At 44.8% G+C, this 23728-nt stretch overlaps 1 pseudogene; it reads right to left on the reverse strand.

Annotated features, from left to right (window-relative positions):
* LOC147718485 (uncharacterized) overlaps positions 1 to 23293 on the reverse strand; it is a 100393-nt pseudogene extending 77100 nt beyond the window's left edge.
* Between the last annotated feature and the right edge of the window lie 435 nt (positions 23294 to 23728).

The raw sequence follows: 23728 nt of genomic DNA on the forward strand, positions 1-23728 counted from the left end.
TTGAGGTACATTGCTGTTACTGCTTTGGGGGAAGGGCCAGCCGAGGATGTGGTTGGGGAGTGGTGAGTTGGAGACGAGGCCGTGGGGTTAGTATAGCCCTGGTTATGAGAAGACAGTAGTCCCAGATTGGAGATGCGGGCTATGGTGGTAGCAGGTAGAGACCACTTGCCTTGCAGATCGATGAGTTGCAACGGGGAATATTGCTCGGGAGAGGCAGAATGAGTGGCCTCTGGCCTCGGAAGGTCGCGGAAGGTCGCGGACGGGCTTTCCCTAGGCGCGCCTTCGGCGCGCATACGGCGCGCCCGCTGCGCTCGTCCGCTGCGCTTCCTGGGGAGGCACATACTTATGGGATAGTGAGTAGATGGGCGGTGGGCGTGGCCTCCAAGGGGGGCGTGGCCTATCGATCGGTCGATGCGCTGGCAAGCGTTTTACACGCCGGTTTCTGCTAAGCGGAGGGTCCGCTTGTCAAATACAGAAGACTGGGGTGAGTGAAAGTGATTTTAAAACACAACACAAGATAACAATTTTAAAAATAAAGCACTCTCCCGGCTTTCCGCCTCAGGAGCAGCGTGGTAGCAGGTGGAGACGCTAGTGATCAGCGTCGCTTTTAAGCTGTGGGCGGTGGGCGTGACCTCCAAGGGGGGCGTGGCCTATCGATCGGTCGATGCGCTGGCAAGCGTTTTACACGCCGGTTTCTGCTAAGCGGAGGGTCCGCTTGTCAAATACAGAAGACTGGGGTGAGTGAAAGTGATTTTAAAACACAACACAAGATAACAATTTTAAAAATAAAGCACTCTCCCGGCTTTCCGCCTCAGGAGCAGCGTGGTAGCAGGTGGAGACGCTAGTGATCAGCGTCGCTTTTAAGCTGTGGGCGGTGGGCGTGACCTCCAAGGGGGGGCGTGGCCTATCGATCGGTCGATGCGCTGGCAAGCGTTTTACACGCCGGTTTCTGCTAAGCAGAGGGTCCGCTTGTCAAATACAGAAGACTGGGGTGAGTGAAAGTGATTTTAAAACACAACACAAGATAACAATTTTAAAAATAAAGCACTCTCCCGGCTTTCCGCCTCAGGAGCAGCGTGGTAGCAGGTGGAGACGCTAGTGATCAGCGTCGCTTTTAAGCTGTGGGCGGTGGGCGTGACCTCCAAAGGGGGCGTGGCCTATCGATTGGTCGATGCGCTGGCAAGCGTTTTACACGCCGGTTTCTGCTAAGCGGAGGGTCCGCTTGTCAAATACAGAAGACTGGGGTGAGTGAAAGTGATTTTAAAACACAACACAAGATAACAATTTTAAAAATAAAGCACTCTCCCGGCTTTCCGCCTCAGGAGCAGCGTGGTAGCAGGTGGAGACGCTAGTGATCAGCGTCGCTTTTAAGCTGTGGGCGGTGGGCGTGACCTCCAAGGGGGGCGTGGCCTATCGATCGGTCGATGCGCTGGCAAGCGTTTTACACGCCGGTTTCTGCTAAGCGGAGGGTCCGCTTGTCAAATACAGAAGACTGGGGTGAGTGAAAGTGATTTTAAAACACAACACAAGATAACAATTTTAAAAATAAAGCACTCTCCCGGCTTTCCGCCTCAGGAGCAGCGTGGTAGCAGGTGGAGACGCTAGTGATCAGCGTCGCTTTTAAGCTGTGGGCGGTGGGCGTGACCTCCAAGGGGGGGCGTGGCCTATCGATCGGTCGATGCGCTGGCAAGCGTTTTACACGCCGGTTTCTGCTAAGCGGAGGGTCCGCTTGTCAAATACAGAAGACTGGGGTGAGTGAAAGTGATTTTAAAACACAACACAAGATAACAATTTTAAAAATAAAGCACTCTCCCGGCTTTCCGCCTCAGGAGCAGCGTGGTAGCAGGTGGAGACGCTAGTGATCAGCGTCGCTTTTAAGCTGTGGGCGGTGGGCGTGACCTCCAAAGGGGGCGTGGCCTATCGATTGGTCGATGCGCTGACAAGCGTTTTACACGCCGGTTTCTGCTAAGCGGAGGGTCCGCTTGTCAAATACAGAAGACTGGGGTGAGTGAAAGTGATTTTAAAACACAACACAAGATAACAATTTTAAAAATAAAGCACTCTCCCGGCTTTCCGCCTCAGGAGCAGCGTGGTAGCAGGTAACCATAAATAAGTGCATTTATAGATAAATGTTAAGAGGAGGTCCAATGATTGGTTTTTCATACTTGTCGAGGTACTGTTGAGGACTCTAATATCCACGGAAATGTTTCCTCAATTTTGTGAACCCGATATGTTATAAATTATAATCTACGTTTTCTTTGAAAGGTCACATAATCTATTGGAAAGGAAGCCTTAGGACTAAATCATAGCACTACACAGATATTAACTGAAGTCTGGGTGATGAAAATCTGCTACTCCATTCAGCACAGATGTTTCAACAGGATTGTTGGGCTGGCTGTAAGAGCATGCTTAGCAGATTTGCAGAGGCCGCCCCCGCAGGGGGCCTAAAGGGCCGCGCCGGGCACCCCCCCTCACAGAGAAACCGGTTCGGGGCACTCCCTGAAGCGGGAAAGTCCGTGCCACCCCTCCAGAACCCCCCGCTAGCTGCGCCAGGTAGGCGCCAGCCAATGGGGGCATCGCAGGGGGGCAAACCCCCAATAGGAGAGAGGGGCCAGCTAGCCGGGTATGCAAAAATGGGGGCATAAAAGAGCCGCGCCCGAGTCCAATAGACATCTCGGACCCGGGGCGGCAGCAGCACGGCGTTGGAATCTTGACCCACCCACCCACACCGAAGAACAGCAATGTCGCAGTGCTGGAACACGGGCAGGGAAAGGGGCAGCAATATGGCGGATAAGGAAGAAGCGATGGCGGAGAATAAGGAAAACAATGGTTGCTACGGAGGGCAGTGTGTAAGAATGGGCACCCTCACACTGGGATGCCGAACGGCAGGGTGAGGGGCCACCCACGAGAAAGGGGGTAGCAAACGGAGACGGCACTCGCTGCCCAGCCCCCGCCGGTTGGCAGGGCACAACAGAAACCAACAAGGTGGTGAGTATGGTCCTAACTCCGGGAAGGAAGCTACCCCCGCGCAAAGCAAGCGCTGAGACAACCCAAAAGAACTAATGAACGAATTGCCAGTCCAAAGGGAACGGACGTCAGATGGGATCAGCAAACACGGACTGATGATTTATGACCATGTATGACAAATTACTAAATGATATTTTATGGCAAGAACTACATATGATGTATGACAAACAGTATTTCGCATGTATTGCAATAAAACTGCGGCCAACACTGACCACTAAAGAACTAAAGCAGGTGTTGGCTTGTTCATTCAAGGGACCGGGGTAGGTCCTATGCATGTGTGTACAGACGCTGGTGGGGGCTGGGGCACAGTGCGAGGGTTAATGTGTGCTATTAATGTTACGCAGAACAGCCTAATATATGAGAACCATTTGGCACCGGGCAATCCCCTGGTGCGCCGCACGGGTGGGGGAGGGCGGTTTTTGGAACCTGGGGGCCTTTTTTGTTACAGGGCCGTTTTTGCAGCGCAAAATCTGGCCTGTAACAAAATCAGCAAGAAGTCTGCAAAGCTGCGAATCCGGACAAATCCAGGCAATCATGTTGTACTTGGATTTAAAGGATATAAGAAGAGCCGCAGGAGATGCTCATTCCGCAGAGCGTGGGGCGGACCCCATACCAGGCCATGCCTTGCTTGCAGAGGGAAAACCATAAAGAATATCTCTGCCTGATCCGACCCGATGCTCAGAGCAACTCTTGCAATGGTGAAAGGAGGCGTGGCTTTTGGGGACATGCAGCAAGGGCCGGCTTTGCCCAGCGCCATCCCCACCCCCATGATCTCTTCTTTGATTCTATCACTTCCACCGGGCAAAAGTGCCCCTTATCTCCCCACTCATAAGTTACTGTTAAACACATCCAGCCCCTAAGGTCAGCGCCCAAGCCCCCCACCCCATAGGGCAGCGCCCAGTGAGGCCGCACAGTCATGAAGCCGGCCCTGAATGCAATGGCATAAGCAGCTAAGCACCCGAACATGATCAGATCGATCGCCCGCCCCCAACCCACGAGCCCGCATTAAGAAAGCGGAGGACGTCAGGGCTCTGTGATGTTCATTGCTGGGATGCAGCCAGCAATGAGATATGCAATTCCAGCATTTTTTCAGGAAAGGATGAAAAAAGAATAAAAAAACCACAACAGAGAAGTGCAGTGGTAATACAGATACTCTATGCTGTCAGAAGTAATATACTGCTCTGGCAATAAACAATGAACGATATATGTTTTCCTCGAGTGATATTTAGGAATCCCAGTAAAGTTCCCAGAGTTACGCTAGCAAAGCTATAATATAGCATAACCCTATGACCATTAGCAAAACTTTAATGCTTTACTCTATAAACTATTAGCCTGATTGTGAACATAAGGACAACTATAGCATAACTTTATGATCATTAGAAAACGTTATAGCATAACTGGGAACCTCTACCATAACTCTGTAAGCACTAATACAACTACAGCAGAACTCTCTATTCATTATCAAAACTTTATGGCATAACTCTAGCAACATCTAGCATTAGAAACACTTTATAGCATAACTCTCTCAACTTCTAGCATTAGAAACACTTTAGAGCATACCTATAGCAACTTCTAGCATTAGAAATACTTTATAGCATAACTCTACAACTTCTAGCATTAGAAACACTTTATAGTATACCTATAGCAACATCTAGCATTAGAACCATTTTATAGCATAACTCTCTCCACTTCTAGCATTAGAAACACTTTAGAGCATACCTATAGCAACTTCTAGTATTAGAAACACTTTATAGCATAACTCTATCAACTTCTAGTATTTATCTGGCATGGTCCGGATCGCATGGAATCAGGCCATGGTCAGAGCCCTATTGAAAAAGCCCAATTTGGACTCCAATGACCTGAGCAACTACCGCCCCATATCCCTGCTCCCATGGGTCAGTAAGATCCTGGAAAAATTTATAAACAAACAACTAACAATCTACCTGGAAGATCACCATCTACTGGACCCTACCCAGACGGGCTTTAGACCTAAACATGGGACCGAGACCGCCCTCCTCATGGTTACTGAGGAGGCTAGAAAAATCCTGGATCAGGGAGGATCAGTAGCAGTGATCCTCCTTGATCTCAGCGCGGCCTTTGATACGGTCAGCCATGACACTCTGCTGCACCGTATGTCCCAGGTCGGGATCAGGGACAAAGCATGGTCTTGGTTCCAGTCCTTTTTAGAGGACAGATCCTTCCGTGTGTTTGAAGGCGAGTCTGTCTCCACCAGTAGACCTTTGAAATGTGGAGTCCCTCAGGGATCATCTCTAAGCCCCGCACTTTTTAACCTGTACATGAGACCACTGGCTGATGTCGTTCGCCCATATGGGATTAAGATCATCTCATACGCGGACGACACGCAGCTGGTGGTCTCCTTGACACAGGAAACTAATCCATCTGTACCGGGCGGGCTTAGAGAATGCCTTGAGGAAGTGAAGACCTGGATGTCCCTTCGTCTTTAAAACTGAATGGGGACAAAACTGAGCTGATGCTCCTGGGCCCCCCAGACCTCAGCATCCCCCCGTCCCTGTGGCCGCCTCGCTTGGGTCCCCCGCCAACTCCCAAAAACAGCATCAAGAGCCTTGGAGTCTGGCTGGACAGATCTCTGTCCTTTAATATACAGGCCACAAAACTCTCAGCCACATGTTTTGGCATCATGAGGATGTTAAAAAATATCCTCCCTCTCCTTCCCTCGGATGCCAAACAAACAGCTGTACAAGGTCTAATTCAAGCACGACTTGATTTTAATAATGTACTCTACCTTGGCGCCCCTGAATGCACTCTGAGAAGGCTTCAGATAGTGCAGAACTGCGCAGCACGTATTCTACTCGACCTTCCCCGCAGACAGTCAGTGAGGGCCGGATTGGCAACCCTCCACTGGCTACCGGTGCGCCAGAGAGTCCTGTTTAAGGCTATGTGCATAGCTCACCAGGCCTTCTGGAACACTGGCCCCAAAATCACTCGGGACTTAATTACTCATTACTTGCCCAACAGAAGCCTCTGCTCCAGTCAGACCTTTCTTGCAAAGGCCCCCAGAATAAAAAGATCTAGATCCGGAGGTAGGACGTTTTCCTACAATGGCGCCAGGGCGTGGAACGCCCTCCCGCTACACCTCAGAGCCAACCCCAATCTCTCGGCCTTCCGCAAACAGCTGAAAACCTTTCTATTCCATCCAATCTAGTCAACCCCTACTTTTCTCTCCTCTTGGGCCTTTGTGTGGGGCCACGGTATTTCCAGCGCTTGGACGCCTCCGGGCAGCAATTCGCGCTTTATAAATGCACATCCAATCCAATCCAATCCAATCCAATCAACACTCTATGGCATGCCTATAGCAACTGCTAGCATTAGAAACACTTTATAGCATAACTCTCTCAACTTCTAGCATTAGAAACACTTTTTAGCATACCTATAGCAACTTCTAGCATTAGAAACAATTTATAGCATAACTCTATCAACTTCTAGCATTAGAAACACTTTATAGCATATCTCTATCAACTTCTAGCATTAGAAACACTTTATAGCATACCTATAGCAACTTCTAGCATTAGAAACAATTTATAGCATAACTCTATCAACTTCTAGCATTAGAAACACTTTATAGCATAACTCTATTAAACTTCTAGCATTAGAAAGACTTTATAGCATACCTATAGCAACATCTAGCATTAGAAACATTTTATAACATAACTCTCTCAACTTCTAGCATTAGAAACACTTTATAGCATACCTATAGCAACATCTAGCATTAGAAACATTTTATAACATAACTCTCTCAACTTCTAGCATTAGAAACACTTTATAGCATACCTATAGCAACATCTAGCATTCGAAACATTTTATAACATAACTCTCTCAAATTCTAGCCTTAGAAACACTTTATAGCATACCTATAGCAACATCTAGCATTAGAAACCTTTTATAGCATAACTCTCTCAACTTCTAGCATTAGAAACACTTTAGAGCATACCTATAGCAACTTCTAGCATTAGAAACATTTTATAACATAACTCTCTCAACGTCTAGCATTAGAAACACTTTATAGCATACCTATAGCAACATCTAGCATTAGAAACATTTTATACCATAACTCTCTCAACTTCTAGCATTAGAAACACTTTATAGCATACCTATAGCAACATCTAGCATTAGAAACATTTTATAGCATAACTCTCTCAACTTCTAGCATTAGAAACACTTTAGAGCATACCTATAGCAACTTCTAGCATTAGAAACACTTTATAGCATATCTCTATCACCTTCTAGCATTAGAAACACTTTATAGCATAACTCTATCAACTTCTAGCATTAGTAACACTTTATAGCATAACTATAGCAACATCTAGCATTAGAAATATTTTATAGCATAACTCTCTCAACTTCTAGCATTAGAAACACTTTAGAGCATACCTATAGCAATTTCTAGCATTAGAAACACTTTATAGCATAACCCTATCAACTTCTAGCATTATAAACACTTTATAGCATAACTCTCTCAACTTCTAGCATTAGAAACACTTTATAGCACAACTCTCTCAACTTCTACCATTAGAAACACTTTATAGTATAACTCTCTCAATTCTAGCATTAGAAACACATTATAGCATAACTCCGTGTACGCTGGCACAACTTTATACAAAAGCAGTTTGAGGTATAAGACAGATAAATGAAAAAGTACACACGACCAAACCATAACGAAATACATACACCTGTCATGTTGATAGATTTCTTGCAGCAAATTTGCATACAAATATTATATAGGTTTCGTATGAGATTCGCAGACATTACCCCGGGATGAGGTATTTACCGGCTGTGCTAAATACCTCCTCTTCGAAGTTTTCAACTAAAAAAGGAGGCATAGCATGAGGAACTGGCATTTAAAATCGCCAGATTTTGCATGTTTTGCCTTTTTTCCAAGCAAGCACACTGACACCCTTAAATTCGGCAGGTTTGACCGGCCGAACTCTATGAGCGGAAATCTGTTGTGTTAATTATCACATAACTTTTAATTACAATCACCACACAAACTCCTGTTTGCACAGGGGTAGGAATTTCGCACTAAACTTGCAACGAGGATCAGTTTTTCTGTTTATAGTGAAAAGTCTTGGTGTGGTGAACATGGACAGGTGTTTTGTTTTATTCTACAATATAGTAACTTGGAACGGACAGCACTGTTAAAGAGGCTGATCGTTCAACAAATACAGCATATGACTTCATAACAGATGTACCAAAAGATATTTTACAATTCTAATGATGCCAGTAATTGTCAAAGAGAGACAGGAAGGGTGCAGTACATACAGAGCTGGGGACTAAGGTAAGTCCACAATGTTGTTCGGGGCAAGGTAACAGGCAGAGAAGTGAGGCAGGCAATGGCTATTTCACAACTTATCAAAATTAGTGCAACTGCTTTACAACTCCATTTATCACACATCACAATTATGGGGTTTGTGATAATAAAACTGGTTCAAACCTCACAATATTTAAATACCCAGTATTTACCTTACATGCATATTTTGGTGCAGTAAGCACCAAAATCCACGTTGTATTCACCTCAAAGGCATATTTGGGTGATGCATGTGAATTAATGGAAAAACGAAAACTCAGAAAACACCACTGGAAGAAACCAAATCATGGAAAACCAACTTTAAGGATAAGGACAAAAAATACCGAAAAATAAAGGAATCCTTTTAGAAGAAAGATAATTCTAATGACACATTCAAATTTCAAGACACTTTTGTGGAGTTTAGAACTAGTGTGGGGTGCTTGGGTTGAGGGATGGGTAATGTTTAGGGTGATGAGTAGTTTTTAGGGATCAAGGATAATTGGAGTTTGTGTATAGAAAGGGGTTTAGGGTTCAGGGACGGCTGAAGTGTAGGGGTAGTGCAAGTTTTTTTATGTCTCAGGAATGGGTGGAAGTTAGGGATGGTGATGGATTTTAGATGTGAGTTGTGTTTTTAGGGTTCAGGGATGTGTGAAGTTTAAGGGTGGTGAGAAGTTTTAGGATTTATGGATGGGCAGAGTTTAGGGCTTGTGAGAGTTTTTAAGGATTCAGGGATGGTGGGATTTAGGTGAAGAAAGTGTTTTTTAGGGTTCATGGATGGGTAGAATTTATGAATTCTAGAATTCTATGACTCTTTCCCACCAACCTTTACGATTTTGGTGTTTTCTCTCAGTCCAGTGAGTCTTCTTTTTTGCACACCAGTTCCTTCCCATTAATCCACTTCCAATTTGTCTCTCTTCACCATTAAGCCCTAAATGCAATCATTGCTGTGTAAATTAATTTCTCTCTCTTCTCGGCTCAGAGCCGTGGCTTCATCATGACCGAACAAAAAGACAGCAGTTATGCTAAAGAATTGTTTGGACCTGTACAATATCTCACTCTCCCATCATTCAATTCTCTCCCCAGTCTCTCTTTAGCTCCAATTTTCCCCTTGCATTTCTCTTTGACTTTTTTGCTCCCCTTCTCTTTTACCCATCTTCTTTAAAAAAGCTTGCATTCCCTTGTTTCTCTAGTCTCCAGCTCTGCTCTGTCCCCTCTCTTATGGTCCGATTCCTTTGCTTTCTTTCAACCTTTCGTTGCTTCTGCACGATTCTGTTGAGCACTTTTCGAAACCTGGACCCAGATCCCTCCAGTCTACATGTGGAAAGTACTTTTGTACTGCCAGCCTTATGGGATGTTCGCTAATACCAAGACAATGAACGAGTGGTGACTGCATTCCCAGGGGGCATAGTTCCCTGTGAGCAAGGGTCCCAGGTGACTTTGCTTAGCAGGTTGGTTCTGCTTGTCTTATTTCCTTTCTGTGAACGCCAAAAGTAGTGTAAGCAATGCCAGGATATTTACTTATCTAATTTTATAGGGACTTCCATCAAAGTCTACAGCCTAACTAAATGATTTGCTGTGTGATTTGCTATGTATATGTTAGTAGAATAATTGCAGGGTCTCTGCTCATGCTTCTTCCCCGTTGTCGCACCAACCGTACTCGCTAAACACAACCTCTGACGTCATCATGTCCATGATGTGACTCTAAGCCATATATCTGATGAGCCTTTGCCTCCTCAGCAGCACACCAGATCACTTTATAGTCACACAGGGGCTACAAAAACAATCCACATTAAAAACACCATCATGCTCATATCATGGCTCCAAGCTATCTAGATGCTAAGTATTTGTCACCCTCTCTAAACATACTCCTAGACAACCTTGTCTTTTATGCAAAAAAACAACTTGTCTCTCATCTCTGTTTTATTACCTATAACACTTTACACCAGTACCTTCTGAGCAGCGGGCAAGCCCATGCTAGAAGTATAAAATCTACGTCAAGATTGCCACATCTCGCAAAGAGGGAATCTGTCGTCAATATATATTTCAAATACTTTTTAGGACTGCTGTAGACTTGATGTAGAAACTTGATATGCAGGAATTTGGACCAACCAACAAGTAGTCAGAGGTCCCATCGGTCGGAATCATATCTTTTTCCAATGCGGCTTGTGCTGCGCCCTGAAAAGCACAAGCCACAATGGGCAAATGGATGTTGGCAAACATCCATGACTAGGCGGTGGCTGGAACACAATGCATGGATGTTTGCTAGAGACCCTCAAATTCCCTTTCCAGCTGCCTTTTCATGGTGGTCAGGCCGCCATGAAAAGGCAGTTGAATGGGCCATTGTAATCCCTACGGCGGTGCCTGAGCAGGCCCCCCCCCATTGTAGGGTATTACGTTGTGATCTACGATTTAACGGGCTCCTTGAGCCAGTCGAAAGTGTTGTTTGGGCTCTCTGCGCGCTGCCTCTGAACGCCAAACATCATAATGTCGGACCACAGCACCCGATGCCGGATGGACCGTGACCCACAGGCTGTCGCTCGTGGTCCGTCCGATCTCATAATCAGGCTCAAAGTGTTTATTCGATATGAGGGTGACCATCACAGTTAGGACCTTACTTAGAGCTCTTAAGGAAACGGCAGATAGCAAGCCAGGCACAGTGCTCCATGCTGGAAGCATGTTAAAGCGTCTAGAATAGAGTAAACACTCCTATTTGCAATGTGAACATTCAACTAATTGGCCAGCAATGAATGCATCTTCTATTTTGGTTAAATCCCAGCCTTGCAGTCCATGGAGGGACGATTTTTCAATGAGACATTGATAAAATGGGTATTGGTCAAGTGATCTCCATGGGCTATAAAGAATAGGGCAGGACATCCTTTTCCAAAACCCATCTCAGGCAATCTGTGTACTAGCAATTGAATTGATATCTGTGTGAATGTGAAACTATTAGGAATCTTTCAGCTGGGAACTATGCTGCAGAGTCTCTGCTCAACTTAGTGACCAAGCCTTGCATCCATAGATTCTATAACACTAGGACAGAGGAACAAACTTATAGAGCCTTATTTACATTTTGGCGAACAGGGTGGATAGGGTACTCCGTTACATATGCTCTGGAGTTCCCTACCCACCTTAACTTAGGCCCATCTGCTACATTTAGATGAAGTAGGGTCAGTTGGATGAGGGTGGATGATGTAATGTCTTTATTTTTCTGTCCATCATCCCCACAAAAAACGTGGCGGACAGGGACCGAAAAAAAACCTGATGCCTGAAACCTGATACAACCAGGGTGTGGAGGTCATTAGTTTATTTGCTTTTCAGAAACTACTGTGCAACTTTTTTTCCGAAAACAAAAACTTTGGAAAAGGTTTGGTGAAAAGATGTAAAAAATGATGGCAGATGTCCACCAAACATTTTGAACACTGAAGGGAACAGAAGTGAGAGTGGTGCCTTTCAATGTACAGAGATGGCAACTGGGCTGTAAGTCATCTCTAAATCTGAAAGATGGTTGTCCATCAGGGTGGTAATGTCATCTGCCACCATGACAGGCAGAGTTCTGTACATCAAAGAGTGAATCAGGCCTATAATTTCCAAACAAGGTATATTACATTCCTCTGTCTGGCACCTCTCACTCATTACATAACATAAAATAAGTGTTTGTATAGCGCACGTTCACCTAAACTGGTATCATGGCACTGAATGAAAGATGTTTATTTTTACCCAACTCAATGGTACTCAATTTATCGACCTCAGAAGGATAAAAGACTGAGTGGACCCACTGGGATATGAACCTGTGGCCATGAGGTTGAACAAAGGCCCCTATAGTGGGCACATTAGTCTACTGAGCCACCAGACCCAGCTATAGGTAAAATGATTATGGTAAACTGGACTACCACCAAAGGCAGCAGACTACAGCTGCACAGTTGGCCATATGTTATCAGTTTATACGGGCTCAATGGCAAAATAAAGGTTTGTTTATATATAAACAAAATAAGTTAGAAAATTACATATCTCCACTATTTTAACTGCCTTGTATTCCCCACCTGCAAATAAATTCCAGTTCCTCTTAGAAGTTATATCAGTGGTTGAACATCTACTTTATTGTTTTCTGTTTACACTATTATGATACATCAGACTGTAGAAACCCTATTACTTTCAACAGTAATCTGGACCCTTTAAAATAGCTATTCCTGGTGAGTCAATAGGCGGTATCCTGCATAATCACTAAATACACTAGCACTTGTAGCCCTTGAAAAACGAGAGAATGGGCCCAGGAACATGGATTCCCGCCAAAAAAGTCCCCAAGTGCATGTTAACAGGGAGTACTAATCCCCCCAATTAATAGTGCTAACCTCTGAGTTATGTGAAGGGAAGTGGGGCCATTTATGGTACATTTGCATTTCCACCCTTAGTTACCGATTTACCCGAGCAGTTCCCTACTTTGATACTTGCGAGATGTAGGCTTTATCTTTCCCAAAACAGCAAGAGATATGTTCTAACAAGGATACATTATTTGTTATACAATAAGCTCAAGAACCTCTGATCTTCCATCTTGGCAGGTTATGTACCTTTCCCTGGTTTGCTAAAATCACAAGCTTCTCCAAATAATATTAATTTTAAAACACTATTGATGACTAATAAAATAATTCACAAACACTATAGATGATTGCAATTACAGGTGAACTTAAAGCACATGCAATCTTACACCAGAGTATAAAATGTCCTCCTGTCAGAAGGGGCGTTTAGAGTCGAGACATAAACTCCAGCAGTGAGTGAAATGAAACAATTGTGTTTGCATTGTATCACTGACAATACCAATTTTTGTCAACTCACTTAAGAGAGATCCAGAACGAAATCTGGAGAAAAAAAACGTCATTTTTCCTTTAATTGTTGATAGTAAAGTTGTTGCATCCTTTCAAATTCTATTATTAGCAATATTCCATTCTCGGTCATTCACTGCTCATATGAGCTTGAGCTCCTGCCAGGCTGGTTCCCAAGCCTGGTAAGAGATTCACTGGGTGGAACATGACATAGATACAAAACGTCCCAAAGTATCAACAAGGTATCAACAACCTGGCTGAACCAACATAAAAACATGGATAGGACCCTCTCACCTCTTTTCTTTCATAATATCCCTTATGTACATTCATGATCTCAATCTCAAATGCAGAGCGCATCACTCTGCCCCTTTGAGCCCATCTGTCCAACATTAAGCACATATGCCTTGGTAAAGAAGGTTTGGTGTCCTTAAAAACTGGCTAATATCCTGCCTTCTTGAAGTACTGAACAACTCACTAAGGTAACTCTCTCAGAGAGTGGGCGTGGAAGGGAATGTGAAAAGAAAAAACTACAGAAGTTTAAAAACAACTAAAAGAACAATAACCCATTTTTAGATTATAAAAAGATAAAAGAGGTGTAATGTCAAGTTTAGGCTAAAAGCCTGTGGTATGCACTTCATTACATTTGGCATCAAATAGTCTGGCTGTCTCATTCCTCAAGGGTAGCCATCATTGGCTAGGAATCAGGCACAGCTTTCTTGATATTTGCATTGTCACACTGATAAAAGCAGATTGCTTTACCATGTTCACTGTGAACTTTTAAACTAAAAAAATTGCTGCAGACAATGTAAAGTCACATAACGTGAGTGTCCATAATGGTAATTATTCGTTATAAGGACATCCGGTTTTAACCAGGAGAACGAAGCTCTGATCGTGGAAAACATTACCAAAGCTGAAACTGTTTAGTAGTAAAATCACGGGTCACCTGAATCTTCAAATAGGGTGATCAAGAAATGAGGCCTAACGCGAGTCTGCCTTTACCAAGGTTTTACTGGCTACAGCAAAGCGAAATTAAATTGCGTGTATATTTAGCTTGGTTCAGTTGAAGGCCCAAAGGTGACAGTGGATGATCAATCCGGGGAATAAGTGATCACCAATGGCACTGATCCTTCAGGCACATCCATGACGGATGCTTCATTAACCAGGTTTCTAACAGGCATTTTGGTCGAAAAAAACTTTTTTCCTCTGTGATAATGAATGGACAGGCTACAGGCCATTGCTTTTGCTATCGGCCTCGGTCTGGTCATTAAGTGCTGGAGGATTTCTTTATAATGGTCAATAATGATTACCAATTATTGTAACATTTTAAACGCCTGCCAAGCTTAAGTGTTTACTATGCGCTGCTCTGCATACGAAACTGCTCTCCTGTTAGTATCCCTGCTTTCAGCCTTTCTATGTTCCCAAATACTCCCAATCTCATATGGAAGTTTCTATTTATTCCAATCAGCTTCTTGAAGCCAGGCTGGTGCACTGACTCAGCCTGTGTTGAGGCCCAAGTGTGACTGGAAACATGTCTGTTGTGCCCTAGGCCCATAACTCTGCTCCCCAGGTTACCGTGGAGTATCAAATGGCTGGAGCATTTGTTCCAGTACCTAGTCTTGTAGGAAGTACATGGAAATAATTTTCCTTTTAAACCTGACACCTCCTCTGACAGATATTATGCTACAAGCTAGTCCTTTGTGTTATTTGTAAGCTAGATAAGGTGAAATAGGCTTTTTATATTCTTTTCAGAGTTTACTGTGTGACATTTCCTACATAAACCATGTCCGGACTGTAAATATTAGGGCCTATTCATAGTATTACGAGTGTAGAGTAACTTCTCACACTTAGGTTTAAATCTCCCTATGGGAGATGAAGGGGAAAACTATTAAAGGTTATTATTCATTTAATATAAAAGTGTAAACTAATGTTAAATATTAAATTGTAACTTAGAGCTAATAAAATAAGAAGTCACAGCATATTAAAGCATCAAACTAAAAGAATATTAAATAATTCATTTAAAGCCCACTTCAGTATGGAGCTAATGCTGTGGGACTTGGCACCCTTTAGAAATATAGATGCTGACATGTCCATGGCGCGGTGGCGGAGGAGCAAATGCCAGGCTGTGGTGGATATATACTCTAGAGCATCGTTGATCACATTTTAGGAGGCCCAGGACACATTTGAGATCAATCATGCTCACTTCCTGCAATTTACCAAATTGGAAAGTGTTGCGTGGGAGGTTTGGACGGATTTTCCAGATGCTCTGAAGCTTTCCAGGGTGCTTGACTGTCTTCTCCAGTGGGGAAAGGGCAGACACCTGATCACTCTCTTCAACAGAGACCTAAGGGGTGAAATGGGGCACAAACAGTTTACAGCTCTTGGGACGTGGGACTTGGATCTGTGCTTACTTATTTTGGATCCAGTTTGAGAGAAAGCAGAGGTACTGGTGTGCGCAGTGTTGTGCAATAACAGTTTTAATATTTGTATTTTCACTTCTTATACCACACTTATATCTCTCCCCATAAATGTAATTAAAATGTATCCTGGTAGGGCAGCGAAATGTTCTAGACGCGGGGAAGTTGGTGCTACTTTTCAGCATCTGGCCTGGGAATGTGGCCAGGGTTTAGGAGTATTGTGGAGAGGTCCTACCATTTATACCGAAAGCCACTGGCCTGCTGATGCCTAGAACACCACTTGCTTGTTTTCTGGGAGCGGTAACCAGACCAAAAAGTCGAAAATCACTTATAAATTGTCTCAATTGGCTATATTGTTGGCCAAGCGCTGAGTGGCTACTAGGTGTTTGGGGTCGAGGGTCCCAGGTCTTAAACTTTGTTTGAAGGATCTAATTTAGTGGGGGAAGGGCAACACTTACAGATGAGGGAGCAGCTGACGAGATAATGCTATGGGCCCAACTACTTATTAGGTTTAAGGAGGGTGATGTCTCAGGGACCGACAGTGGCTCTGAACCACTGGAGTGAACGTGGGTTGGCCATTGTTTGAAGCGTTTATACCAGTAGACCGACTATGTCAACGTGGAATCCATTATTATGTCTGGTATTGGCCTCATTGTGTTTCTGATTGATATACCCTTTTGTATATTCCTTGATGTAAAGCTGTATGAGGACCAGATCGTTTGCACTGTATGTTTTATGCAAAGTCAATAAAATGCAGTAAAAAAAGTTCAATCAATTTTTTACGTTTATTATTAACTTTTAAAATACAAAAGGAATTAGTTACTTACCTGTACACTATAGTTCTCCAGTATTATCTTTCATAGATTCACATGTTTGTATCTTCCCCGTCGTTATGGTGGGAGTCTCACGGTAACAGAATGAACAAAGCAGTATCATAGAGAAGAAAACTGCATAGAAAAGCCCATAGGGACTGTAGTATTTAGTAACCAGACCTCCTCATTGTTTGGTCCAAAAGTCAGCCAATCAGCATTGCTGCCCTGCCCTCACACTCCTCAGCAGAAGCTTCCTGCCTCAGATTTCCGTCCCCGAGTGAGAGACATGGATAAATACCGAGAAAACAGGTTCTGGCTAGAAACGGGGAGGTGGGCGGGCGCATGTGAATCTATGAAAGATAATACTGGAGAACTATAGTGTACAGGTAAGTAACTAATTCCTTCTCCAGCATTACATCTTTCATAGATTCACATGCTTGTATCAGAGTAGTAAGTAGTGCTCACAAAACCTGCAGCGTTTCCAGGATAGAACCCAGAAGGAAGTTCTGCAGCTGAAGCAATGTTAGAATAGGATCTTAAAATACACAGGTCAGACAGGAATAAAAACCAAATTCCCCTTTATACCATATTGTGCAAGTTCTTGAAAGAAAACATAATAAAACCATCTATAACGATAGCATATTTTATATATATATATATAGATATATATATATATCTATATATATATCTATATATATATATATATAAATGCACTGTATAGAATATTACCAGATAACCAAAGTATACCTTATTGAAATAGACGTTTCAGAACAGCTTGTCCCACTGCCGTGTCCTCTTTCCACGCAGTGTCCAGACAGTAGTGCTTCATAAATGAATGCACACTCTTCCACGTCACCGCTCTGCAGATGTCGGGCAGCGACACTCCTGCAAACAAGGCCATTGATGTTGCCATCTTCCTTGTGGAATGAGCCTTCACTCTGGAAAGAAGTGGCTTTCCCGCTTTTTCATGACATTTCATGATAGCCGATGATATCCATCTGGCAATACTCAGTCTTGACGGAGGAAGCCCTTTCCTTTGTCCTTCAAATGCAATAAATAACTGTTTGGATTTGCGGAATGTCTTTGTTCGTTCAATGTAGAACTTTAAACTTCTAGCTATGTCCAAAGAATACAACGCTCTTTCTGCTTCAGATGAGGGATTGCTGAAGAAAGTAGGCAAAATAATTGGTTCGTTGAAGTGAAAAGAAGTAGGGACCTTGGGTATAAATGTAGGATTTGTCCGTAATACAACCCTGTCCTGGCGAAATTGAAGAAAAGGCTCTTCCACCGAAAAGGCTTGAATTTCGCTAACCCTCCTTGCCGATGTAAGAGCGCTAAGTATGGGCGGAAAATCCGTTCCGCTCGCGGATTTTCGGTAAATTCGCAATCCGCGAGATTCGCGAATTTCCCGCAAAATCCGCAAATCCGCGAGCAGCGGATTTTATGGCTTGCTCGCACTGTTCGCGTGAGTTCGCGGCTTCCCAGTTCAACTTCGCGCCCCGCGAATAAGCGCTAAATTGCAGAAATACGATCTTAGCAAAACTGAAACTACTTACCAGGTTCAAAAGTTCAAGCTCATCATTAGTAGCCATTTCCTGTAGTGCTTCCTGAGGGGCCCCTCCAGAGTTCAGTTGCCTACTTGCAACTATTATGTGACCCTGCTCTGACCCTCAGTATAGTATCACATATGCCACAAAAGGTCCTGAATTACAGCTAAGGGAGACAAGCAGGAGCCAGGCTGGAAGTTCAAATCCAGTGACACATTAATCAGCCCCTAATTCATTATTGTCAGTTGGGGCAGGGCAGGTGTTGTAACTAATTTTGCAACAATGAAAGCACTTAGCAAGTGCAAAAGATCACTAATCAGGAAGCACTAAGGAAGCAGGTGCCAGCTAAAAAAATATTCTGTGACACATTAATCAGCCCCAAATTAATTCAGGTCACTTGAGGCAGGGAAGGTGTGCTTTGCTTTGCCACAATAATGTACACTGGACAACCAGAGGGTGCTGTGATGAAACAGAGGGTGGCATGGGTGGGCCAGAGGGTGGCATGAGTAGTCAGAGAGTGGCAGTGGTGACAGAGGGTGGCAGTGATGAAGAAGAGTGTCCCAAACAGGCTGGACACGTAGAAACAACAAGTTCGCAAAACTTGCGACCCGACAGGTAAGTTTGCGTTTGCGAAATTGTATAAAACCCTCGCGAACTGGCAGAAACCCGCGCGAACACACAAAAAAAATCCGCAAATTCGCGAGAATTGCGCCAAAACTGTATTGAAGTGCCAGGGCACTGGCGGGCGCTGAATGGGTGGAAAAACTCTAAAGAACCCTCTAACAAACTCTTTTATTAGTCTATGAGACCAGAGAGACGGCTCATCTGGCACTCTCCTGAATCTTGATATTGCCGCCAAATGCACCTTCAATGAGGCATGTGACAGACCTGCCTTAGATAACGACAACAGGTAAGGCAGAATACCTTCAGGGGGTACCGTCAACGGGTGTAGATTTTGACTGGCACACCAGTGGCAGAAACGAGTCCATTTTGCTGTGTATGTCTTGTTGGTGGACATAGCTCTAGATTGCGATAGAATTTGTCTGCAGTCCTGCGGAATGCTCAAGGCTTGGAATTCCCGCTCATGAGGTTCCAAGCAGGTAATTTTAGCGATGCTAGGTCTGGATGCAGAATCTGGCCGTTGCTCATTGAAATAAGGTTCTGGAATGTCGGGAATTGCACTTTGTTGCCTTTTGACATCTGCAGCAGATCTGAAAACCATGCCTGTCTCGGCCAAGCTGGTGCTATCAGAATGACATGACACGGTACTGACCTCATTTTGCGAAGCAGTCGCGGTATTAAGGGAATTGGTGGGAACGCGTAAGCGAACATTCCCGTCCAGTCCATGTGAAACGCATTTCCCTTGGAATCTCGCTGAGGATACCTGGACGCAAACTGGACGCATTTCGAATTGTCTCTGGTTGCAAACAAGTCGAATGTGGGTGCGCCCCATTTTTGAAACACTTTGTGAAGCTGAGTGTCGTGCAGTTCCCACTCGTGCGTCACACTCGCCGTGCGACTCAGGACATCTGCCCGTGTGTTGAGGATGCCCTGTATATGTTGTACCTGAATTGAAATGACGTGGCTTATCAGCCATTTCCAGATTCTTTGCGCCAGCGCAGAAAGTTGTTTGGATCTTGTTCCGCCTTGCTTTAGAAGATAAAACATAGTCGTGGTGCTGCCCGTTTGAATGAGCAGCGACGAACCCCGGATTCTGGGCAGGAAAGCTTGGAGTCCCAGAAACACCGCTTTGAGCTCCAACATATTTATGTGAAGCTGTGCTTCCCACTCTGACCAGCGGCCCTGGATCTCCAGCTCTTGAAGGCGCACGCCCCATCCTTGCAACGAAGCGTCCGTCGTCATCACATATTCGTGATTCGGAGGTACAAAATTCAGACCCTGATTTAAGTTCTTCTGAACCTTCCACCATGACATGGCCACCTTCATACGGTGAGTGATGGTAATCCGATCTTCCAAGGTTCCTTTGGACTGAACCCACTGCTCGTCCAGATGCTCCTGCAAGGGTCTCATTCGAAGACGGCAGTTTGGAACCAGTGGGATGCAAGAGGACATCATCCCCAACAAAGATTTGTACATCCTCACAGAAGTGAACCTTTTTGTCTGAAGGGATGTTGCTAGGCCCATTATCTTCTTCATCCGTTTCTCGGACGGGTATGCTTTCGCTGCCTTGGTGCATATCCATGCCCCTAAGAAGTGGATGCCCTGAGCTGGAGTCAGTGAAGACTTTTCCAAGTTGGTCCTTAGGCCTAAGCGATGGAACAGCCGGATGCAGCACTGAAGGGACCTTCTGGCCCCTGTGAATGATGGACCTGTCACCAGCCAATCGTCCAGATATGGGTAAATGCAATGCCCTCTTAACCTTAAGTGGGCCGCCACAGGGGCCATGCATTTGGTAAACACCCTCGGGCCGATTTTAGGCCAAATGGCAACACCTTGAATTGGAAATGGCGACTCTCCACAGCGAATCTTAAAAACTTTCTGTGCTTCTGATGAATTAGGATATGGAAGTACGCATCCATGAGATCCAATGAAGCCATGTAGTCTTTCTCTTTTAACATTAGAAGGATCTCTTGCAATGAGAGCATTCGGAATGGAATTTTCTTTATGTATTGATTCAGATCCCTCAAATCCAATACCTGTCTCCACTTCAGAGTTTGTTTCTTTTTGATGAGAAAGAAATGCAATAAAAGCCTTTCCCTCTGTGTTGTTGCAGTACTTCTTCTATAGCCCCCTTCTGCAATAGTGAATGGACGTCCTTTTGCAGCTCCTGACGATGTTGGTGGTGTCTGAGCACCGGGGGGTGATCTGGTGGCATTTCCACAAACTCTAGGGTATGGCCTCTGCTTATTACGTCCAAAACCCATTTGTCTGAAGTTTAAGGACATCCAATTGTTGAAGTATGGAGACAGATAGTGGTCGTTTTCCGGCATCTGCTGTGTGGGGAGCGCCGGCCTGAGATCAGTCTGTTAGACTGTTGATTCTTCCCTCTATTGGAAGACTTGCCTCTAGACTGCTGCTGGAAAGAGGAGTTGGAGGGCCTGTACTGATTGCCTGTATTGTATTGCCTATATCCTTGTTGGTTATAAGGCTGATATCTGTTGGTCTGATATGAAGACCTCTGATTAGATTGACCCCTTGCACCTCTTTTACGAAAGGACTGGAACCGTCCTTGCTGAAGGAATCCCAGCGCTCTAGCTGTATCCGAGTCTGATTTGATACCCTGTAGTGCTTCGTCTACGTGCTTTCCAAATAGATTTTCACCATCGGATGGCATGTCCACAATCTTCGCTTGCACCTCCGGACGAAAGGATGTTGCCTTTAGCCAACCCTGTCTCCGAAGCGAAAATGCTCCTGCCATCTGCCTGAACGCCATAGAGGAAACATCCATGGCAATGTCAATAGATTCCACTGCCGACTTTGCCCCGTCTCGGAGGATAGCTGCTGCCTCTTCTTTCTTATCCTCCGGTAGTGCAGACAGAATGGGTGCCAAATCCTACCACATTTGCCTGTTAAAACGGCTAATAAGGGCCATAGCATTGGCTGCTTTAATCGTAGAGGCTGCCATGACGGCAAACCTCTTCCCGGCTCCATCCATCCTCCATCCTTCTTTGTCTGGCGGCACCAATGAAGTAGCAACTGGATTCTTTGAATTCCTCTGCGCCGCCTGCGTCACCACCGACTCCGGTCTCGGGTGTCCTATTAGACAGGCCGCAGCAGACTCTGGTGCTCTATATTTCTTTTCGATTCTAGGAACCGAAACCGCGATGGAAGCCGGTGTCTTCAAAATTTTTAGGCCCTCTTCCCAAATGTGAGGGATAATCGGGATTGAGCGAGCAGATTTCCTGGTGTCATCTTTGAAATCATATAAGAAACATTCCGTTTCTTTAACCTCCATTTCCAAATCAAACCTCTTAGCTGCTTTCTCCATAATGTCATGGAACCCTCCAATGTCCTGATGAGGAGAAGAGGTTGGCGGCGGAGTAGGTGAAGGGGCCGACGGCAAGATGTACTCATTCCACTCCTGTCCCGTAGAATCTTGTACAAGCTCACCTTCCTCAAGTTGATCATCATCATCAGAATCCGTTAGATCGTCCCTGATTGTTATCACTGGTGGTGATCTCACAACCTGCTCATGAGGAGTAGATTGGGTCTTTGGAGGTTGCGTTGTAGCCACCGGCGTAGATGACGGAGGCGCATTTGCCTCTGGAAAACTACCATAATAGTCGTTAATCATGAACCTCAGGTCAGAGACAAGAGAAACAGGTATGGAGAGTGACTCTTCTCGCGACTCCTCTCGCGACTCTTCTTGTTGCTCGTCTTCCTCATTATAATTACATGTTTCCTGGAAAGATTCATATCTTGTAGATTGAGCTCTCTCTTTGAAGGAAAACACCTCTTCCTCGTCTGTGTCCTGGCTCTTTATTCTGAGTTGTGAAGGGCTGTAGGCCGCTCCTGACGACTCCTCTCCTTCTGAATCCTGTTCCAGTAAGGAAGATGGTGGTAGAGGCGAAATCTGCGTCCAAGACGTGAATTCTGCAGATTTGCTTATGGTCTCCGAACCCCTCGACGACTGAAAAGAGCGAATAGAGATCAAAGTCTTCGACTGTGGTGATTTAAATGCCTTTGCCGTTGAAATTCCAGTCTTCGTCAACGGTGTCGTCGACGACATAGCCATCGTCGACGGAGCCGTCGTCACCAAAGCCATCGTCGACGGGATCGCCGTCGACGGGGTCTCCGTCGACGGAGTCATCGACATCTTCGTTGCTGAGCCTTTCGTCGACGGGATGGTCATACTGGTCGACGTAGTCGTCGTCGACGCTGCCTTAGTTCCTGTCGTCAACTGAGCCGCCGTCGTCGAAACAGTCGTCGTCGACGGTGAGGTCGTCGACGGGGCTGAAGACTTTACCACAGATTTTGCAGCAGAAACCAGGGAACTGGTCGACGGAGCAGACCCTGCCCCTTTCTGACCTGACGGCTTCTTGAGGGTAGTAAGAGGGAGAGATGACGCCACTTTCTCCTTTGATTTAACCTTTTTAGGCTCCACCCTTTCCTCAGAATGTGAGGCCTTTCTCTTTTTCGGTGTTAGGTTAGAAGATTCCTCCCCAGAATCTGAGCCTGATGCGGCCTTCTTCGTTTGAAGCCACAACAGCAAACAAGCCTCTCTGTCCCTCAGAGTTTTAGCAGAGACGGTTCTACAATATTTACAATCCTTGGCCACATGCTTAGGATGAAGACAATATAAGCAGTCCTTGTGAGGATCTTCAGAGAAAAGCCTAGCCTTTCCACAGGATCTGCAAGAGCTGAAAAGCCTCTTTTTAGAGCGTTCAGCCATTATGAAAGAAATTAGGTACACACAATACCTTAATCCAGATGAAAAGATAGGTGAAATAAAAGGTCAATAGTTCACTCAGGAACAGCAAACTGAGCAGAGCTCAGGGAGACTCCTTTCTCACACGAAGGCAGTTGGAAATCTGAGGCAAGAAGCTTCTGCTGGGGAATGTGAGGGCAGGGCAGCAATGCTGATTGGCTGACTTTTGGACCAAACAATGAGGAGGTCTGGTTACCAAATACTACAGTCCCTATGGGCTTTTATATGCAGTTTTCTTCTCTATGATACTGCTTTGGTCATTCTGTTACCGTGAGACTCCCACCATGACGACGGGGAAGATACAAGCATGTGAATCTATGAAAGATGTAATACTGGAGAAATCCTTTTACAATGATATATAATTTTCTAACATTTGAAGTGTTTATATAAAACTTTAAA

The sequence above is a fragment of the Lissotriton vulgaris genome, chromosome 4_1, assembly GCF_964263255.1.
Source record: "Lissotriton vulgaris chromosome 4_1, aLisVul1.2, whole genome shotgun sequence".
NCBI classification, from domain to species: Eukaryota; Metazoa; Chordata; class Amphibia; order Caudata; family Salamandridae; genus Lissotriton; species Lissotriton vulgaris.